The sequence below is a fragment of the Anser brachyrhynchus genome, assembly GCF_964034855.1.
Source record: "Anser brachyrhynchus genome assembly, chromosome: 9".
In the NCBI taxonomy this organism is placed as follows: Eukaryota; Metazoa; Chordata; class Aves; order Anseriformes; family Anatidae; genus Anser; species Anser brachyrhynchus.
In genome coordinates this window covers 14,699,773-14,720,829 of record NC_137703.1, presented here as the reverse complement: position 1 = coordinate 14,720,829, position 21,057 = coordinate 14,699,773, and the positions used below count along the sequence as shown (strand labels likewise).

At 41.2% G+C, this 21,057-nt stretch overlaps 1 protein-coding gene across 10 annotated transcripts in view; it reads right to left on the bottom strand.

Moving 5' to 3' along the window:
- The window catches only part of ARHGEF4 (Rho guanine nucleotide exchange factor 4), a 213,396-nt gene that overhangs the window by 40,502 nt on the left and 151,837 nt on the right, over positions 1-21,057 (bottom strand). The window lies entirely within an intron of this gene.

The following is a 21,057-nucleotide window of genomic DNA, read 5'->3' as shown; positions in this document are numbered from 1 at the left end:
CATCTGGATTAGCAACTGCTAGAAAAACAGTTTCCATGACAAAGAGGTGGGCTTCACAGAAGATTTCTATGCACGAAATAAGTAACTAACACAAAGACATCAAAATGATTCAGGGAACAACAGCTGATGTAATTAATTTTAGCTTAATGGATTCAACATGGCTATACTACTGAGTCTGAATGAAGTGAAAATACGGATATTGGTGTCATTACTCATGGTGACATTCTCACTGTCAAAAGTCATACATGAATTCTGAGTACCAAAATTTTTGTAGAACAGGTGAAATAACTTTTAGCTTGACATCATACAACTTGATAGGAAAAGCATGGGTCAAAGTGTTTTTTTGTTTGTTTCCTCATTTCATTCCATAATGAAAGTGCATGCTATGAGCCTAATTATGACAAGAGAGGGAAAATAAAAGTGACTAAAGTTTCATTAGATTATTACCTGAAAGCAAAGCTTCCCAGTAATACAAAATAAATTGCCACAGAGGTTACAGCAAGAGCTACAAACATTATACTCATCAATGGTTTCATTACACGTGATGTTTTTTTAAGGCTGCATCAAGAATATGTCCAATAACAAGGTGAGGTGTAAATTCACTGTAGCATCAATCAGTTCAGTACAGTTACTTAACATCAAGATGACTGGTTTATGAGCTACTTGATTACCCCCCTCCAACTAAATACCTGATTGTTTATGCTCTGAATTCAATAAATACAACACAAAGACATATTCATCATCTAAACCTGGGATCCCATTCAATTTTGACAGAAGTTCAGGACATGGAGGTGAACATGAACTTATGATTAGAGCAGAATTTTCTGTGGAAGTGTAGCTCTCCAACCATACAATATTAAGTGACATTTGACCAAAAAAAAAAAATAAAATAAAATCAAGTATTCTCATAGCTTTGCTCTGACACATCATTTTACTACACAGACGAGATGTTTTCTACTGAATACATGCCGGTAGTATACACAGCATAAAAGCAGTTCTGGGACAGAGTCCACTACATGTAAGACTCAAAAAACGAATTGGTACGCCACAGATATAGCTTTATGCAGAGTTACCATAGTTTGCAGTTTTGAAAAAAAGAACATTGAAGTGTCAATTTTTGCTCATACATAGCCTGGAAAATATTTGTCTAATAGTAATGAACAACTTTCAGTATGTTTGTACAACAACAAAAACAAATTAGAAATGTTTTTCAAGAACATTTTTTTTAAGGAGAGAGTTAGCAGTCGCTTAATTCAAACCTTCTTTGCATTCATCTGATCTCATTCTTTTCCCTTATTTCATGCATGGCTTCATTGCTTTTGCATCTTCTACTATTTTTCACTGCTAAGAGTAATTTTCAGTTTGAAAAATGCTCCCTGACATCTTTAAAGCTTTTGTGTGTCCCCGCCCCCAATTTTCCTGTTTGTTCTCTGGATCTGTGCTTAGATGAAAAAGCAAAAGCTCCAGGGAGATATTTATCTGTATTACTTAAAATGCTCTATACCTCTGTTAAGTGCTGTGAAAGCTGTGTTTGCTTTTACTAAAGACTTGTTTTTCTTCTCTGAAATTACCAAGTTCATCAATTTTCTACAGTCTCAAACTGTTATTGCGTTTTGGATTACTTTTCTGAGGGGAAAAAATTTTTAAGAAGTCCTCATGGACATATTCCACCAAAAATGCAGTTCATGATCATATAGGTCATTCTTTAAGGTCAAATGGCCCAAGATAGCCATTTCATGTTTTCTGCAAAATGACTGATGATCCAGGGAAGAGAGAACGAAAGATAAAAACTTGCTCTGAAGCAGCTTACATGGGAGACACGATTACAAACAAATTAAAACAGTAGTCTCAAATGGTGACCCAATGCACTAGAAACCCATCAGGGAAGCAGGAGAACGAAGGCTTTCAATGTCAGTAATGACTCCACAAGCACAGCATAAACTAGGTCAAGAGGAAAAGAAGCAAACACTGTACAAAAATCTTTAAAGACAAGTTAGCAGAGATTGAAGAAGCAGTCTATCAGATTCTCAACTGCACAGTACGAGTTGGACAGGCAAGTATTAAACTGCACAGTAGTTGGTCTGGATGCCCCGTTTCCCCTCCCCACCAAACACTCATCTTCATTTAACACAGAAATCCACTGATACAGTCACAGCTGGCCTCTCTGAAACCACTAATCTGACCTGTCCCTGGCAATCAGGCAGCAAGAGAACAACATTGCTCTTTCTAATGCCAAACCTCCAAAATTCATCCAGTTAACTCAAGTAGATTCCTCCATATTTTATATGGCTGTCATACTAGATTTTGTTAAATACAGCAACAAATCCCATACACAGTGACACAGGGATCATCAGCAACATTAGTATAACAGCCTTCTGTGCAAGTATTAAAACTCTGCTTCCTACTACTGTTAGCCTGAGATCAAGCTCAGAATTTATGGTATGATAGCACAAAAGCAGATGGATAATGCTGGCAATACTGGCTGACAAAAGAATGCTGCACAAAACCTTCTTATGTATCTGAATAGAGAATCAGTAGCCTGTCAGTAGCCTGGCTCCACAAGGACTCATCTTGAAGATATGGAGCAGCAAGAATTATACAAAAAATGTCCCTGAGAACAGCACAGGCAGTCTGCGTTCCAGTGCCTGAGCAGACAGCACCAAGACAGGCTATGTTTGGGGATGATCAAAGAAACAAAAAGGAGCGGTTCTATAAAAATAAAATAAAGCTTGATCAAAATGGAGGAATAAAGTATAATGTTCACCCTCACACCTTCCTACAGGTTTTGGGCTGCAAGCATAAGAGGTCAGCAGTGGGCAGGAGTCCAGGCTAGGCACTGCTTGTGCCTCCACCCTGATGAAGAGAGCATGCAAAAGATTGAGTCCAAGTAACTCCGAGAGGTGCTTCTACACAGCTACAGAGCTCTCTGTCACACCAGAAAGCCACTGAAGCTGTTCTCAGCTCCAGGGTTTCACATGGAAGGACCTCCTGTGCCCACAGTGGGAGACTGGCATTTCCTGTGATGGCCACAGTACAAGCCACAGATGCGCAGCTCAGATAGTGGCCAGACAGCTGCATCTTGCTTATAGGTAAATTATTCCAGACCCTGGATAATCTGAATCACCTTCTCCTATCCAGGGCAGTCGCCTGTATGTAGTGTTTTCTCTTGGGAGCCACCACACAGCCTGTCTGATGCTGGAGAACAACTGGGCCATGCTGGGACAGCCTTGACCTACATATGGAAGATGGCAGGGAGGAAAAAAGGAGCAAAGCCTTGTATTGTTCATCTAACCAGAAGAAGTTGGGATTTGATATCTACTGAAGAGCACAGATTGAAGAAGAACAGCCATAGTCTAGAGTCTTAACTCAAGGTGACATCGTTCATCACGTCCAAGCTCCTTCCCAAACTCAAAGGAAGGACTTGCTTTATACATTCTACATGCCAAGAATTAGTGAATGCAAGTTGTTGATAGTTGGATAAAAACAAACAAGCAAACAACCCTAACACCACCAAAAAAGATTCCCACCCTCACTGGGGAAACACAGAACTCATTTCTGGAGCAGTTTCCTCAGAGCAGCTGGGCACTGCCACCCCAGACCTCACACAGCCTGGTAGCAGAGACCTCTAAGACATGGGGGTGTGAGTCTCACCCCACTAGAGAGAAGCTCCTGCCATGTGCCTGTGTCAGAAGACAGGGACTTGGTACTGATGGAAGATGGGCCACAGGCAGCCTCCCCAAAATTGTCTTTATGCAGCCTCCAGCTTTTAGGGGGTAAGGCTGAGATAGGAATCGATGATTACAGACAGCTTTAAAAACCAACAGCCTCCATATTTTATTAAAAGCACATTATGTTAATGACAAAGGGAACAAATTCTGTGTATTGGAAACGCCTTTCTTCAAGTGTGCTTTTCCAGTATCACATCCACACACTTAATTTGTCTCTATGTAGCATTTACATTTAAAATAATTCACCGAAATAACAGTAGGAGCCTGATTTACACTCGCAGAGCAAATTAATTCAGAGCTAACAACATCATTCCCTCTGCCTCACTGAGCAGAGATTGCTGTGGTTATGTGCAGTGCCCACAGGAAACTGCATTGCAGCTGCTGAAGGGGGTGGTTCAAGATATTTAAGATGCTAACCAAACAAAAGAGCTGTGTGGGGTGTGGAAGCCAAACCCCAAACCCACTGCCCAGATCAAGACAGCCCTTCCACCCTCCTCTCTGCCCACTCTGAATTGCTGCACACTGGTCTCTCTCTGAAACAGCTGCCACTGTGGTGCTGCAGCATCCACCAGCCCTATTCTGAATTACGTGCATCATTCATCAGCTGCTTGATATACCCAGGTCCCTGTGCAGCTGCCACAGTGAAATCCATCAGTGACGTCATCTCACTTCTGCCCCAACAGTGCAATTCTCCAGCTCTTTACTGTGCTGATGGACTCTCTCCTATCATTCTGTTTATGGCTGTGGGCCGGTTTAACAGGCAGAGGGAAGTCTGCTGGGGAATTAGCAACAAGGGAACAATGACCAGTTAGTATGAGCTTCATGCAGAGGAAAAACAAACAAACAAAACCAAAGTAAAAACTCAAGGACGTAGGCCTGCAAAGCCACGCCTTACAGAGCTAAGATCTTTGTGATGACATTTATGAGAAGGTAATGAAACAGTTTGGTGAACCTTTGAGGGGAGAAAAAAAAAGGAAAAAAACAGCATGTGGAAGAGGAAGAAAAATATTTCAGTGGAGAAAGCAAGCTTCTTTCTCCCATTTTAAAGAAAAATTAATACGGAAAAGGATTCAACATACCAAAATAAAATCAGCATTTTGGTACAATGCCACTAGTGGAATTCCTCTTGTGAATGAAACCAGTTCCTAATTAGCTGAGGCAAAGAGCAAGTCCGCACTTGAAAACAAAAAGGACACAGTTCTTCAATGGAAAGCTGAGTGCAGGTCCTCTGTGCATCTGCTGGACGCATCACCCAGGGTAACATTCATCAGCAATAATGCACTGAGCCACACACTCTGGTTTCAAAAGTTTTTAAACCCCAATTAGAATCTAAATGACTTGCAGTGTGGCTTAAGGGAGTTCTCAACTCTCCTGGGTAGTGAAGATAATTATGGGGAAGCGAGATGCGGACTATGAATGGCTCTGCAGCTCTGACTCCCACATTACTGCTTGCCACACACTTGCAGCTTTGATCCGTGTTGCCTCAGCAGGCATGTGGCAGAGAGAGCTGCCCTGGCCCCTTGCTCGCTTGCCGAGTTGCACTGCAAATGGAAGAGATGTGGGGGAGCAGTTTAAGCAGATTTGAAGAACAGTGAAATTATGGGAAAAATGGATAGGAAATAGCATGTATGGTCTTGATCCAAAGTCTGATTCTTTGTTGAAAAGCACCTTTGCTGTACTGGATACAAACTATTAATTCACTGGCTACGTTCCAGTCACAGCTACTGACGTGGAAAAAGCAGGCATGTCCTCCTACTCTGTGTATTTGCTATTTATTTGCTGAGGTCTGATTACTCATTCATACAGACCTGTTTGCTCTTATTTTTCAGATGGATGTCTTTGGAAATGCTATTTACTTTACATCTGGACAGTGTTGAACATGATGGGGCCACCGTTAGTTTAGTCCTTTAAGCCCTATCACAATCTAAACACAAAATCAATTCTAGCAATCAAAAATAGCAGACAAATCTCTTCCAGGATCCAGGCACATTCTTCGCTGCATCCTAAGCAGGATGTACTGTTTGGAAAGTCTGTCACTGCCCCAGTAACAAGCCTTATTCATGGATGTAGCTGTTATTTAAAGGAGTTAACTGGGGGGAAAAATAAGGGTAGATGAAACTAGCCATCATATTTTCAAAGTTTCCTCTGTAAATGACTGAATGCTTGTGTTTCTTGTTTCTAACAGGCAACAAACATCGACGTACCAAACATACCCAGTTTTTAACTGTTGGGGCATCCGCAGCTGCTCTGGGCAGCCTGGGCCAGGGCCTCACCACCCTCCAAGTAAAGAATTTCTTCCTTAGATCTAACCAAAATCTCCCCTCTTCTAGTTGAAAGCCATTACTCCTTGTCCTATCACTACAAAACCTTGTTACAAGTCCCTCCCCAGCTTCCCTGCAGCCCCCTTTAGGTACTGGCAGGCCGATGTAAGGTCTCCCCAGAGCCTTCTCTTCCCCAGGCTGTGGGAGCTGGGCTTGTTCAGCCTATCTTGACAGGAGAGGTGCTCCAGCCCCCCTGATCATCTTTGTGGCCCTCCTCTGGACCCACTCCAATAGGCCCGTTTCCTTCTTATGCTGGGGGCCCCAGAGCTGAATGCAGCAGCACAGGTGGGGCCCCACGAGAGCAGAGCAGAGGGGGAAATCCCCTCCCTCGCCCTGCCCTGCTGGCCATGCTGCTTCTGATGTGGCTGGCTTTCTGGGCTGCAAGCACACCTTGCCGGCTCATGTTCGGTTTCTCATCAAACAAACTCCTCAAGTGCTTCTCCTCAGGGCTGCTCTCCACCTGCTTATTCCCCAGCCTGTGTTCACGTTTGGGATTGCCCTGACCCAGGTGCAGGACTTTGCACCTGGCCTTGTTGAACTCCATGAGGTTCACACGGGCCCACCTCTCCATCCTGTCAAGGCTCCTCTGGATGGCATCCCTTCCCTGCAGCATGTTGACCACACCACACAGCTTGGTGTCATTTGCAAATACATTTGACTCTGTGTAGTAGAGCATGATCAGAGTCAACTCAGATCAGCATTAACCTCAGATGAGCTTTCAATTCATCTGCAAAGATGAAAATACCATATCTATGTCTACGTGTCTGTCCATTCTTACCCTAAGAAGTAACCAGAACTGAGGAAACCTGAGCAAGTAAGCCAGGAAATGAGTACAATAGTTATTTACTGTGGACAGCACCTACTTCTGGAAACCTAGAAAGTAAAAGCAACGTCAAAGGGTGTTAGTGCAGCTGAAAAGCCTGAGAAATGTGAATTTGAAGGGGCTTGGTCAATAGATTTCATCCATTTTTGTTTGTTTTTATGAGAGCACCTACGCCAGCTGTTCAAAGCCTTACAGACACATCCCAAATGTGGAAAGGTAGCAAATCAGCAGAAAAGACAGTTTTCTTAAAGATTATTCTCACAGGCTCCCCAACATGATCTCAACACATACCACTACTTCAGTGCACTGTTATGTGTGGCATCACTCTTAAAGGTCACTTCTGGGCTTCTCTCATCTTTTGCTTGCACAAGTACAAAAAACTTGCCTGAAGGAATATTCAAATAAAGGAGTCACACTATTGTTACCGAGACTTACTGCTTTTTCATTATTTCATCTGCACCAAAGCACTGGTTCAGAATTAATCGAATTCTACATCATAATCTTTTTTTTCCTCCTCCAGAAAAAATAGAAATACTCAACTTGGACGTAACCAATGCTTCTAGTCATTACCAGTCCACAAATGAGAACTTTGAACTGAAAATGCTTCCCCAGAACCACTCAGGGAGCATTATTCCTCCTAACTCTGCACCTACTCTCCAGGGACGTATTGGAGTTTCATAATGCAGGTGCTGTTTTTATCTCCCAAGTCTCAGGCTGCCCTTGTCTTTCTTAATTATATTGATGCAGCTGTGATGTTTGCTTCACCTCTAAAACAACTTCCTAAGACTATTTACAGTAGCATATTAGAAATTAAGCTAGCATCGGCTCTTATATTGCTTCATTTCTTATACCTGTCACTTTGTTAAACAAAAGGAAAGAATATAAATGTGCTGTATGAAAATACAGTTGATTTACATTTCCAAAATCTTTTATTATGTCTTTACATCACAGTACAACCTTAGAAGACCAAGAGCTTGGAAGCAAAGTCTGTACTAAAGCCAAAAAGCATAGTTTTCTTCTGTCTCCAGTCAGAGTCTGGAAACAAGAATATTCCACTATACACTAAGTTTTACCTACTGGCCTGGAAAAGACCACTTTGTAAAGAATGGCTACAGTCATTTTTATGAAGAATTCTCACTAGGAAGCAAAGCAATTTACACCACGGAAGTCTTTCAAATGTTGCACCAACTCATGCCAACTTTGCATCTTCCTTACGTTATTTTTACAACAGTCAAACTTGTAGCAGAAAAAAGAGGCATGGGTCTTTCCTAAGATGGGCTAATTTATGTGATAACTTGAATGCTAAAGAATCCACTAATAGTTTAAATGCTGACATCTTTGGTTAAGATAAAACTAGTTAACACTAGAACCTGAAACAAGGCCCATCCCCTATAGCTAGCTGACTGATGCAATGAACAACCCAGACGCACTAAGCACATACCATTTCCAGCAAAGTCAGCACAAAGAGCCGCTGCTTGGCACTTCTGAAATGCAGGCTGTTTGCATAAGTGTCTGAAGACAGATTTCAGAAGCTAACTTCGAACACTTAAATTTGAAAAATGTGACCTTTCTTTTTTTTTTCCCCACAATTCTGCATAACGCTATAAATCTAGTCTAGTCTTCGTGAAGCTATCCAGGCAGACAAGTGGCTTATATCTATGACCTTGTACAACAGAAGTAATTAAAAATGAATGCCATGAGAAGACTTTCAATTGCTCTTGTGCATTTATCAAGCTTAAGTCTCAAGGGGCAGTAAGATTGTTTTGTTGACGCTATTTTGAATGACCAGTCTTTACATAACATGCAACAGATCTGGTTTCATAGTGGGGCTACAGTCTTCTCATTAAAAATACTGGCAAAAGTGCTTTACCTTTAGAAAATCATTCTGTCCCTATTTAACCTGAGTTCTATCTGAGTTCTAAGAAAATCCTTGAGATCAAGCTAGCAAATGTTTCCAAAGGGAAAATGGGAAATCAAGGATCTATGTTATTCAACCACAACTGCCATGACAGCTAGGGGATCAGGCTTTTTGTATTACACAGCAGTGCACAAACAAGGGAGCAAAACCCATGTTCTGAGTTAGACTGATCCTTCTCTGGTTTTATTCGAAACATATCTGGGAAAGCAGCTCCAAACAAGCTACAGGAGAGATGCTGAGCATGGTCAAGCATAATTCAGTCTCTGTATTCTGAGTAAACTGAGACCCAAGAGCGTCCCCACTGGAAGATAGGTGCAGAATAGGAGGGCGCTACATTAGCTCTGTCTAGGGGGAGACCCCAGGGATAGAGACAAGGTGGAAATTTCAAACTCACTCAGACATTAGATATTTACATTTCTGTTAGTGCAACCTTCACTGCCATAGTCCAAGACTGATGGTTTTGATATCTAATACCAATATGTCACCTGTACTGAAGACCAGCCCTACAAAAAAAAATGGATGAAGAAGGCAGGAGCGCAGACACCTGGATGAGAGGACAGTGCAGTCTCTTGCCTTCATTCCATGGCTGGGACTGTGTTTCACACAAGCTCCAGCCACAGCCCCGCACCAGTCAGCCTGCCTGGCCTCTCCTCCCCATGCCACCAGACTTACCTGCCAGTGATGTGTATGGAAGTGAGACACTGCACCAAAATAAATTCAAACTGTAAGTGTACAGCAATATTCCTATGAAATATATTTAACAACTCAAATGTATAAAGCTGTTTAACCTGTCTTTGATACTGTTTACACTGTAGTAGGACCAGAGATGCCCACTGTGAAGTATTTGCACCCTGGCAATCTGAGGATGCAGAATATGATATTTTACCACAGATCAAATATAAAGAATTAAGCTTAAGGTACCAGATTTGCTGATTGATGCATCTCAATAAATTTTAAAATATCACGAAAGAAATGGAGATTTCACATTCAATAACTTCAAGTTTTCCAGAAAACTGTTAAGAAGGTACATTAGGAGTGACTTCAAAACAATCAGCTCCAGGTCTAAATTACAGCTGAATACAACAGGTGCAATCTCAACTTACAGCAAGAAAACTCATCCAAGGAAGACATTATTCCTCTTGGAATACATTAAGTATTCCATTCAAAGCCATTATTAATCACCTTCTTTAAAAGAAAAAAGCATTCTGGCAAGGTCATATTGGTCAGTGTGCCTCTAGTAGTTAAATTCATTACTTAAGATGTTTACTGTGGGCAGCAACAAAGAAGTAAGAGTAGCAAAATTGTTAAGATCAGCAGTTCAGCAAAATCATAAGCCTGAGATGCTAAGTGTGCTTTTGAAATATGAATTCAAAATGACACATTACACCACTTACAGATCATTGGAGACAAAGAATATTTTGGAAGCTTTGGAGATGGATTTAAAAGCTAACCCTCTCCCAAGCTGAAGATGATAAAATTAAGAGAAGTATGTTAACACAGGCAGCAACATAATCTCAATGCTTTCAATAAAAGATCACTGCTGATTAGCAGTGACTAAACTGAACAAGGTCCCTTAAAAAGGTAAGGGAGAATGAAGTAGCTATACAAGGATAGAAGAGGCTTCATCTTACAGTCAAATGTAGCTTTACCTAAGGTACATGTCAGAGAAAAGAGACATTCTTCTAGAAAGAGATGGCTGAAGCAGTCAAACTAATCTTTGGAAATTTGACATATTAATTAATAACTTTGCAAAATCAGAACAGGCTGAAACAGACAGTGCCTTCCCAAGCAACCCTGTTTACATGTTCCAACGCACTGGTCAACAAATGTGCAGCTCTTTATCATTATTTGAGTTTATAAAACAAATAATAATCCTTTCACATAACAGCAAAGATGTCAAATTTGTTATTTCCTGTGATTAGCCAAAACAAAGTGTTTAATTCCACAGTGATGTTATTGTTTCCATTTATGAAACGATTCGTATTTCGATCCCATATGTCACTAACAAGAACAGGACAATGCTTATTTCTGTTATTAAAAGAAATAAAATTCAAAATGAAAACAAAACTGTTGGAAAGCAGAACTAATGTACTGTAGTTGGCACATCAGTCACACGTGTTGAAGAACCAGCTGGCTAAAAGCAGTTTCTTAGAAATTCCCTTTGATAAACTCGAGCTAAATGTCTTTAATCTACTGAAGAGAACTGTACATTTATGAGTCCACAACCCTTAGCTTTTCCAAAGCAGCCAGAGTAGTTATCTCATCTAGAAAGGATTAAAAAACAAAACAAAATAAAAAAGCACACTTGCTCTAGACCATTCCAGAAACGCATTCTAGTTCCCCAACATCTCTCTAGCTAAACTGGGCATCTGACTGAGGAGTGGGGGAGAGGAAACAAACAGCCTAGACCCCATGCTGCCTAGCTTTCAAAAGGTACTAAATTTATAAAATACACCATTATCATCAAGTGTGCTCAAGGATGCACAGTGATTTATTACTTACATAATTATTTTGTTCTTCAGTGTCTAAAATCACTGCTTCTCAGAACTAAAGCAAATGGTAAAGAAATTCTTCCAGCAACATCTTGCCAAGTGAAGTGAAATTTAAATTAACCTTATTTTCCAAAAGTCTTAAACCTGATGCATGTTCACGTAGGATGATAAATCTAAGTGTTCGGTTTCTTCTTTCCCTAGCAATTTAACCAAGCTCATTTCTGTATCTTTGCAGCCTATTTTTGTCTGTTAACATATCTATCAGCCTGGAATGACAAAACTATGAGAACAAAAATGTACACAACATCCATCCCTTCTTCCTGCCCCTACACAGAACCAAAACATGTCCCTTCTGCAGCCAATTAGTTCGTGTATGCATATGAAAGCTAAATACAAACAGTAGAAAACAGTTCATGGTTTTAATAGGAGGTGGTAACAATACAGGATTCACCTGTCCTTTAGTTGAAGTCTTACACTGCCTTGGTAGTTATAAGAGACTAAAACATTTATCTTCTCCCTGAGCTGTGCTAGAAATCAAAGATAGCATGTAAGCATGGGAAAAAAGTGTTTTCAACTGATTTTTTTTTCCAGCATGAACAATCTCAATCTAGAAGTCAGTCAAGAAGCGTCAGATTTCTTTGTTCTGAAACTGCAAAGAGAGAAGCCAGCAGCAACATCCCTCTAAAGTACTTACATTCAAGCATGGATGGCCATACCCTGCCAATCGATCCTGTGCAGGGCCAGCAGAGCGGATGCTGCTGCAAGTCCCATACCCTGGCCCTGTTCTTACAAATTCGCCTTAGAAGTTTGCTCCAGCTGGTAGCACTTGATTTTAAAAGGTCTTGTCTGAATGTATTTCATTACAGTGTGACCCATATCACGTATTCCTCCAAGGAAGCTATGTGTTCTCTGAGAATGGACCAGGTAGCACATACAGCATTCCCAGAACCCTCCTGCTAGAGTGGGAGCTGGGAGAAGCAGTCATGGTCAGGAAGTGATTTACAAATGGGAACAGTCACTTCACTGAACTTAAACCATACCACTAACATTAAATATTGCCACATGTCGATTGATGGCACTTTTAACATAAAACGTGATCTATGTTCTTAGTTCTGGAGCGTGCACAGAAGTCTTACACTAATTAATGCTGGGGTTTGCCTTCCCAATTTCATATGTTTAGCTGGTTATCTCTAGTGTGAAGTAGATTCAGCTTTGTCCACACACATAAGTTGTGCTAATATCATTTTTAAACAGATCAGGGCAATTCACCCCCAAGGAAACAATTGCAGATACTGTTTTACAAGTACCTGCATCTTACAAAAGCAGAGCTCACTGCTGCATAGCAAACTATAGTCTACTTCCATTACTGATGAAAAAAAAAAAAGCATGGCTGCACACCAAACACAACCCTTTGTGAGTGAAACAAACCTCTGAAGTATACCTTGTAGTTGTGAGCTCTGGATCTCAAATGGGACAAGAACACAACACACTCCTCTCACGTAGTCTACCAAGAAGGAAGAAAACAGCTCCTATTTAGTTGGCTGTTTCAGAGAACAACAGTAGAAAAAAAAACCAACTGCGGGTGTCCAAATGAGAAAAGCGATCCTGCACACACCTATATGGCACTGGCAGAGAAAGAACTTGAACATATACAGAAGAAGCCCCATCTTTCCCCCGCCCCTCCACACTCTGTATCGAAGACCTCCAAAGCTAAGCAGAGGCTCCCTGGATGCTGGATATATCTGAACTGGGGTATTCCTGTCTGGAAGGGTCTGTTGCTATGATCTGGAGATGATATACAGAGGGGTTCATAGTCCAATTTGTCTTTACTGGAAAGAATTCCCTAAAGTGTTTAAGCTTTTCTCTCTTGTTTCTTTTATATGACCTTCTTCCAAGTTTCCTCCTGACATTGCATCTCACAAGTGAGGGACAAAGTACAGTGTTAAGAGAATGGAGGAAAATGCCCTCAGCAGAGCTTTGACTGAAATACAGATGCAAATGTTATCAAAGTCAGTGGAGCCTCTGTGCTTTATGACCTCTGAGCACCTGCAGTTCGAAGTACTGCCAAGCAGTGCAGAGAAGGTCTGGACACATGCACATTTCTGATTACAAATATAGGAAAGCTTTAAGCAGATGTGCAAATTTGGTGTTTGAATGTAAGCTATGGGCAAACAATGAACATTTTTCCGATTTTCTACTTCTCACTGGTTTTGTGTATTAAAGTACATCAATAAAAATTAAGTTTCATTTCTGCATTACACAAAGCAAGAACTTGAGTCAACTAAATGTTGACATTGGAAAACCTTCTTGGGTCTCAGAGGCAGACTGGCAGATGGGACTAGCAGATATGCCACAGGACCTTGGAGAGACCGATACCCTTCAGCAGTAGCTATTGCCTTCTCAAAAGGTACTAGACTTTTAAGGATAAAAAAAAAAAAAAATCAAATCATAAAAGTGCAGCTTTACTCTCTTTTTTTTTTTTTTTTTTTTTTAAGCAAAGCTACACAGGTTCTCCAAGCTCAAATCCTATGTGCTGGTAGTCTTAGTGCTCTAATTGCATTTTTTTAAATGAGGTTCCAAGAAAAACAAAACCAATACCTCTATGTTATCAAACAAATGATTTTCCTCAAAAAGAAAACTGTTAGAGAACAGAATACCATTAAGGTATGTTAAAAAAAATGTGACAGTAGGACTACTTGTAAGTATCTGTGCATTTTAAGTTGTGTGATGACATAACCTGGATGAAGTATAAACACAATCTGTTTAGATTGTATTTCTATGAAATCAAGCTGATGCTTTATTTTCATATTCAGCATGAATAGTTCTGTGCAGCAGTACCTTCCTCTAAGTTAAGGCATAGCTGTTATCTCTGTCTTGTGGATTTAAAGACCGGTAGTATTCCCCTGCTCCAGAAGCCCAACTTCATTTCTGAGTGACAGACTATGCAATGCAGGGTTATTAAATCAAAGGACAACGCTGAACTATCAATACAGGGAAGAGTCCCCCAGGAGATTACTGTGAAAAGAAATAAATTCTTTCCTCCAATAGGAAAAATAAGCCCCTAAAACAAATTCCCGGACGTCCACCCAGCCTGGAAAGCTATCTATCCTGGCTCTGACAGCAACCGATGCTCTAAGTACCTTTATTTAACAAGTATGGAGTACATAAAGAGAGACCTGGAGAGACCGACAGAAGGAAAAGACAGAGCAGGGCTAGGCATGCACTGCCTATTGTGCTGTTGCGCACACATCAGGTAAGGTCTGGAGCTTCTCTCCTTAACATTCACTTAACTCCTCCAGATTTTCCCCAGAACAAATCATGGGAGATCCTGGTCTACTGCTTACCAGTCTCTACAAAATTCAGAGTTCAGGAGCATAAGGGAATAGTTAGAGTATTACTGCTGTATTCTAAAGGAGCTTTAGCAGGGGATTATTCTAGTGATTAAACTAGTGAGTGCGGCATGTAGCACGGATACTGGGGATCATGGAATTTTATTGTGCTGTAAAATTCATGAAAAAATGTAGGACACATTGCAAGTCCATGAAGCCATGTGGGTGCTACACACATACATTTGGTGCTTGACATACTGCATTCAGAGTGTATGGCTAAATTGCAGCACACGGTATCAGCCTGGCTTAGGTGGTAATGCTGCAGTGCAGCACCATCATGATAGCCTAGAAAACCAAAATGATTAACACACCTCAGCTCTTGCTCTTGATGGAGATAACCAGCACTGCTGGCAATAGCAGTCCTTTCCAGGGCAGTGGCAGACATTTAAAAAAAAAAAAAAAAAAGACCATTGAGGTATGTGCCTTCTACTCACAAACTAGCCCAAGGCGAAGAGGAAATATTTACAAATTAGCAATTTGTTGACATAAACAAGTTGTGCTGACCCTCTGTTCTCCCCTTCTTTCTCCCAGTTCTGCAGTCCTCAGAACAAGCCCTAAGGATGAAGGGAACACAGACCCACATCGCCCTGCTGCAGCCTCCCCATGCAGCTGAATTTGAGCCATTATATGTGCAGATTACATATATATATATAAATATATATACATATTTACAATCCTGTTTCCTCCCACCTTGATTAGTGGGAGAACATTTAGACATTTCTGTCTGCCTCCTTTCCTTTCAAGCCTAAATGCAAAGGGCAGGCTCTGAAAACGGGACGTTTTTCCTCCAAAGGCCCTTTCTGAACTCAGCAGGTGCAACCCCACTGAAGGCAGGAAACTCTACCATTTCTAAACTATGTTCCTGGCATCTGCTTATCTTTCCTGCTGAAAACGTAGCGGATGTCAAAGTGTATCAGAACTTACACAATCCCCTTGACTCCAGTATCCTTTTACTGTAAATACAGCCTGAGCTTGTTTGAACTGGAAATTGTTGTTCTGGGGAATAATTGCTCTGTACACAGTGCTGTCTCCAACTGTTTCCAGTGCATTTTCTGAGCAGTTCAGGTTCTCATTGCTAACCTCACAGTAAGCTTAAAAATTTGAATTAATTCTCTTCAGCAAACTGCACAGATCGCTGGTTGCGTATGTCAAAAATGTCAACAGCAAAACAATCAAAACAGGCACAACTGCACTTGCCTGGTTTCAATACAGCACAGCATTTCAGTCTAATACAGGTTAAAAATATTTCAGAGGTGAAAGAAAAATGCTGTCCATGTACACATCTCTCAATGGTGAACAGACAAACTAGATGAGAAGGACAAAAAAGAAGAGAAATTATGAAAAATAATCTGATGCACCCGAATGTGCACACCCACTATAATTAGTATTCCCACTCCAAAAACACACGATAACCTCCCCTGATGTTAGCCTTCCTGGATTTTGCCCGAGGTGAAAACAATATTGTAGGAAAAATACGTGAATCTTTTACTTGTACTTGTCATTGCCCATCACATTCCACAGTGGTTGGGATCACCAGAGGCATGAGCTGTCTCAGACAGTGGGCTTGGGTACTGACAACTGAAATTCAGGAACATTTGGCACTCAGATACTATAGTCACAGATAATCGTACTTCCAGTGACTCCATGTCTGAATCTACAGCTTTACTTTTGAAGTGACTCTGGTTTAATCCAGCCTTTTAGGAAGCAGAGAAGCTTGTTATCAGGATGTTATTCTCAGCAATGAGTAATCTCTGCTGCCAGTCTGAGAAAGGATTGGTGAAGAAGTCAACAGTGTTTTTTTTAAAGCTCCAAAATTATGACAGCTGAAGAACCAGCCTGGAAATTGCAAGGAGAAGGTTTCCACACTCTCTGGTGACAATGCTGCAGCGCAGCTATTGTATGAAACACTTGACTCTTCTGGCCCTAGCTACTGCTGGAACATATGAAAAGCTGATCAGCAAAATCACTCAGTTCCACGTGTGAGCCAAGTTTGGCTTGTGTGAGGGTGGCTTCTTGACTTGACTATTATTTTCCCTTTGGAAGGACAGAAACAGTAGGAACCTCACCTCACCACAATTGATGCTACTTTCTCAACCAAGCATCCATCTTGCTCCTTAGAATAATCACAATTAGATCTTCCTTTTGAAAACAAATCGAAATAAAACTGCAGGAAGAGGAGAAACTTGCTATGGGTTTTTACATTTGTATCTAATTCAGCCTTCTGTCAGTATTTTCTTATGCACAAAAAAGTCACATCTTCAGCACTGTGACAATCAGAATTAATTATCTGGAAATAGCAATTCTAGGCAGAACAAAGTTCTTGTATTAAAATCCCTGATATTTCCCCAGTCTAGAAAACAATAAACGCCCAAAGTATACAAAGTGCATAGAGAGTCCAGAGCAGACATGACTGCTAAGCCACCATAAAGGCAAGATGACATCAGGAGTTAGTAGCAAGATAAGTACGTATTGCAGAACTGCTCAGTGGACTCACAGATAACCTCTTTTTCTTCCACTAGAACGCAAGCAGTAGCAGCTTCATCTAATATTAACAAATAAAGGGGAGGATGCCCCAAAAGGATCCCTAACACAGAACATTCCCCCCCACCTCCTCAATTATTAATGTATACACCCAGACATCTGTGAGTGGGGCTACTGTTACCACAGCCAAATAACTACTTGCTTTCCTTGGTGTGACGTGAAAAAAGCAAAGCAAGGCCAAGCACATTGCTGAGGAGGAGGAGGGGCAGAGTCCTAAGCATCACCATACTGTTTTATTCCAAATCCCTAAGAGACAACATTTTCTTTTCCTATGCTATGGCACATCTACCAATAGAAAATTATTTTCTGCTTTTAAGGAAAAAACTTTAAAATCTATACTCAGCCTATATCCATTTCCACTCATCATCCTCTCTATAATACCCCCGTGATTCCAAGTTCTCTTTTCCCTGATGAGGAACAATCCATTTCCCCCACATATCATCATAGCAGAATATTTTCTGAATACATCATCAGTGCATTCCTTGTTTTTCTACTGCATTTATTGAATTTAGTAAGAAAGAGGACGACAACAACAACAACAAAAAAACAACTCCTACAACCACAAATGCTATGATATACGAACTCAAGAGATTCTAGAATTTCTCCTAATCTACCATCTAGAGATAAATTGGTGAGGGACTACTGCAGAAAAGAGAGGATCTGTGACCAAATTAACACACTCTTCACCGCATCATGTATAGACTTTTTGCAAGGTGATGCCAGCAAGATACTCTGCTTGCTTACCTATCCTCACACCCCAGGAAAGGGAGCATTTCTCCCCACTCCCAGCACACTGCAGATGGGGCAGCTTCCCTCTTGCTACCACCCAGCTGAATATAACCACCAGCACTCTCCACTGTAGCGAGAGAAAAGGACGTGATTTGGGCCTTGGAAGTAACATACAAAGCCAAATAAATCTGTTCCAGGAACCAGTTTGAAACAACTCAAGAACTGGAACAAGTCCTTTCAGTCACTGACTAACAGATGGCATTTATCCAGTGGTGAGAAGCATGTAAATTCTGGCACGAAAGAACAACTTGCAAATTTATTCCCAGGCCCCGTGGTGTTGTGGATCCAGTGAGAATGATGTTAAGAGCCTGCCTCAATTTCCTCTTGATCCAGAGGATAATTTACATTTCCATCAGTCTTTCCCCAGTATTCTCCCTGCTGCAAGATGACCAAGTACTCAGCTGCATGCAGGGAGTTAGAAATAATACTGAACAACATGCAGATTGCCCCAGAGGCATCAGAGGAGAATCTGTAACCCTCACTCCCCACATGTATACAATACCATTTTTAGTAGTTGCTGACCCGTGTTAGAACAAGAATGGGGTCAGGAAGGCAAGAAAACACAGACACAGCACAGTGCTTGCTGGAAGACGGTCAGTGCATGAAACAACCCACCAAAAATTGCATGTGCCATTAACCACTGAGCAGCGCCTTGCTGATGAAAACATTCCCTGATAACGTTTGGCATCTGGATTCCATTTCTCACACACCAGAAACTGATGATATTAGTAAAAAGGCTAAATGCTATCATATCTAAGTTAGCCATGAGTTATATTTTTTGTTTGTTTTTGGAACAGAATGAAGACTCTCCACAGATTAAGTTCTCCAAGACTGGCCACTAAGCCTCCTAGAACCCCACATTTCATTTAGTACTTCCTCCCTGCATGACTCAGGTAGTTTGATTTACCTACAGGACCATCCAGACACCCTATTGAGTTCTACTGTTCTACGACAGTCTCATCTCAAATGCCTACACATCACAGAAAGTGGAAAGAGGTCTCCTGTAAAGCCATCTTCATCCTTTACAAATACAGAAAATGCTTTTAAATACTTAACAGATCAGCAGGAAATATCCTGAAACGATAGCTGTGCTCTCCTAACCATGCAGGAAGGATTTAATACAACTTTTTTCCAGAGTAAAGAATTTTGGAATGCAACTGAAGTTATTTACTGTATAGTAATAAAAAGATCAATGAAGTAAATTATTTACATTGTACCTCCAAATCCAGTTTTCATTCTGACCCTTCATACAAAAGGAAGGGATGTAACGGAACCTCAACATCTTCTTGCCCATCTGTCTGCTCCAAAGCTCAAACAACTGCCATAGTAGTTTTTGAGAAAGATTTCCTCAACCTGTTCCTCAAAACCTTCACTGAGACTTCACCATCTCTCCAGACAGTCTTTTTCCAGTGCTTACCCTGATGTTCAATCTGAGTCTTCTTCACTACAGATTTCTCTACCCCCTTCAACCCTCATAAGCATGAAAAATAAATTACTTCCTTTGCAACCTTTTTTTTTTTTTGTGGTGGTGGTGGTGTGTATTTCAAGATTCATGTCTTCCCCCGTTCTCCTCAAATGCACATTCTTAAATCATCCAAACTTCTCCCATAGATCAAATTACCCAGATTACTCCTTACTTACTTCTGGATCCTCTTCAATTCATCCCACAGCATCCTTAATTGTGGTGCCCAGCGATACGCACTACATGTCCTTTAAACAACGACACATACACTTAAACTTAACAAGTCAGCCCACACGCTGCCTTCCATACGCAGTGTTTCGTACTTCAAACTAAGCACATTCAAATGATAACTCTGAGAGTTCAAGCCAGCTTTATTTTAAATTATAGAAAAGATTACGTAGTGCATTTTAGACTAGCCTGGTCAACATGAATATACTCACCATGTACTCAGTCAAATTTAGTTAAATAAAGGGCACCGCATTCCAAGCACCAGTAGGTGTTGCTCCCTTCATGGAAGTTCAGCACTATTCACTGGGAAAGGTGCCAGACAGTTATACACCTGCTCAAAACCCAGCACAAAACATTCTAACACAACCATGCTCTATAATTTGGAAGTGCTTTTATTCACTGTGCCTTTCTCAATCTGCATTGAAAACACAAAGTGTAGCCTCTGGTACCCTGAGTTTTCCACACACCACTCCTGAGAGCTCTGCTGAACCTAGATGTCTCTCATTTTCTCTTACTGATTGCAGCTCACTTAGATCCTGGAAAGAGCCTTGTCAGTTCTTGTTGCATGCAGCTCAGTGGCCTTCAGGAGACACTCTAGCTGATGAGTTTTTTTTTTTTTTTTTTAAATTAAAAAGAAAGAACTGAGGAAAAAAGCACAGGGCAAGGTCCCCGTCTTCCAAAGTCACGCAGCTTGATGATCTGCTCTTCCTAATGCAAAAGGACAGACAGTATTCCCTTCCCTTTTTTTCTACCCAGTTAGTTTGACAATAAATGCAATTGCCACGATAAACATCCACAGCAAGAGATCATTTACACAAACTAATTAACTGCTGTCACCAAATCATCGTGTAATATTTTCACTAAAAATGTGCAGCTAACACTGCCGTGTGACATTTTGCTTTCAATTGCACACAGTCATGAGCAAAAATATTTCAGATGCTATTACTTGTGTTGGTTAAAGTTTCCTCCTAGACAAAACATGGGCCCTGTCAAATACCATCACAGGAGCACTAATGCAGTAGGTTAAGAAGCTGCTACTCGACTCCTGCTGCAGCAGAGGCTGAGGTCAAGGAGAGTTGCTGAAGCAGCCAGCAGGCTGCTATCACACCAGGGGCTCGCTGCACCCTGGCTGCCCCAGCCCTCAGTGGGAAGAGGCCATGGGAAGCAGGGGATGAGGCCAATCTGACGCGGCACAGCAGATCGAGCAGCCACCAGGAGCACAGCAGGGAGGGAGGAATGTTTCGGGCAGGAATTCATGCTGAGCAGAATCCTCCCACCCAGCCTCATCTCCAGCCGGGGGAACAGGGAGAAGCTCAGCCAGAGGGACCAGAGCAACTCTCTCATAACCTACAGCCCTCGCTGGATT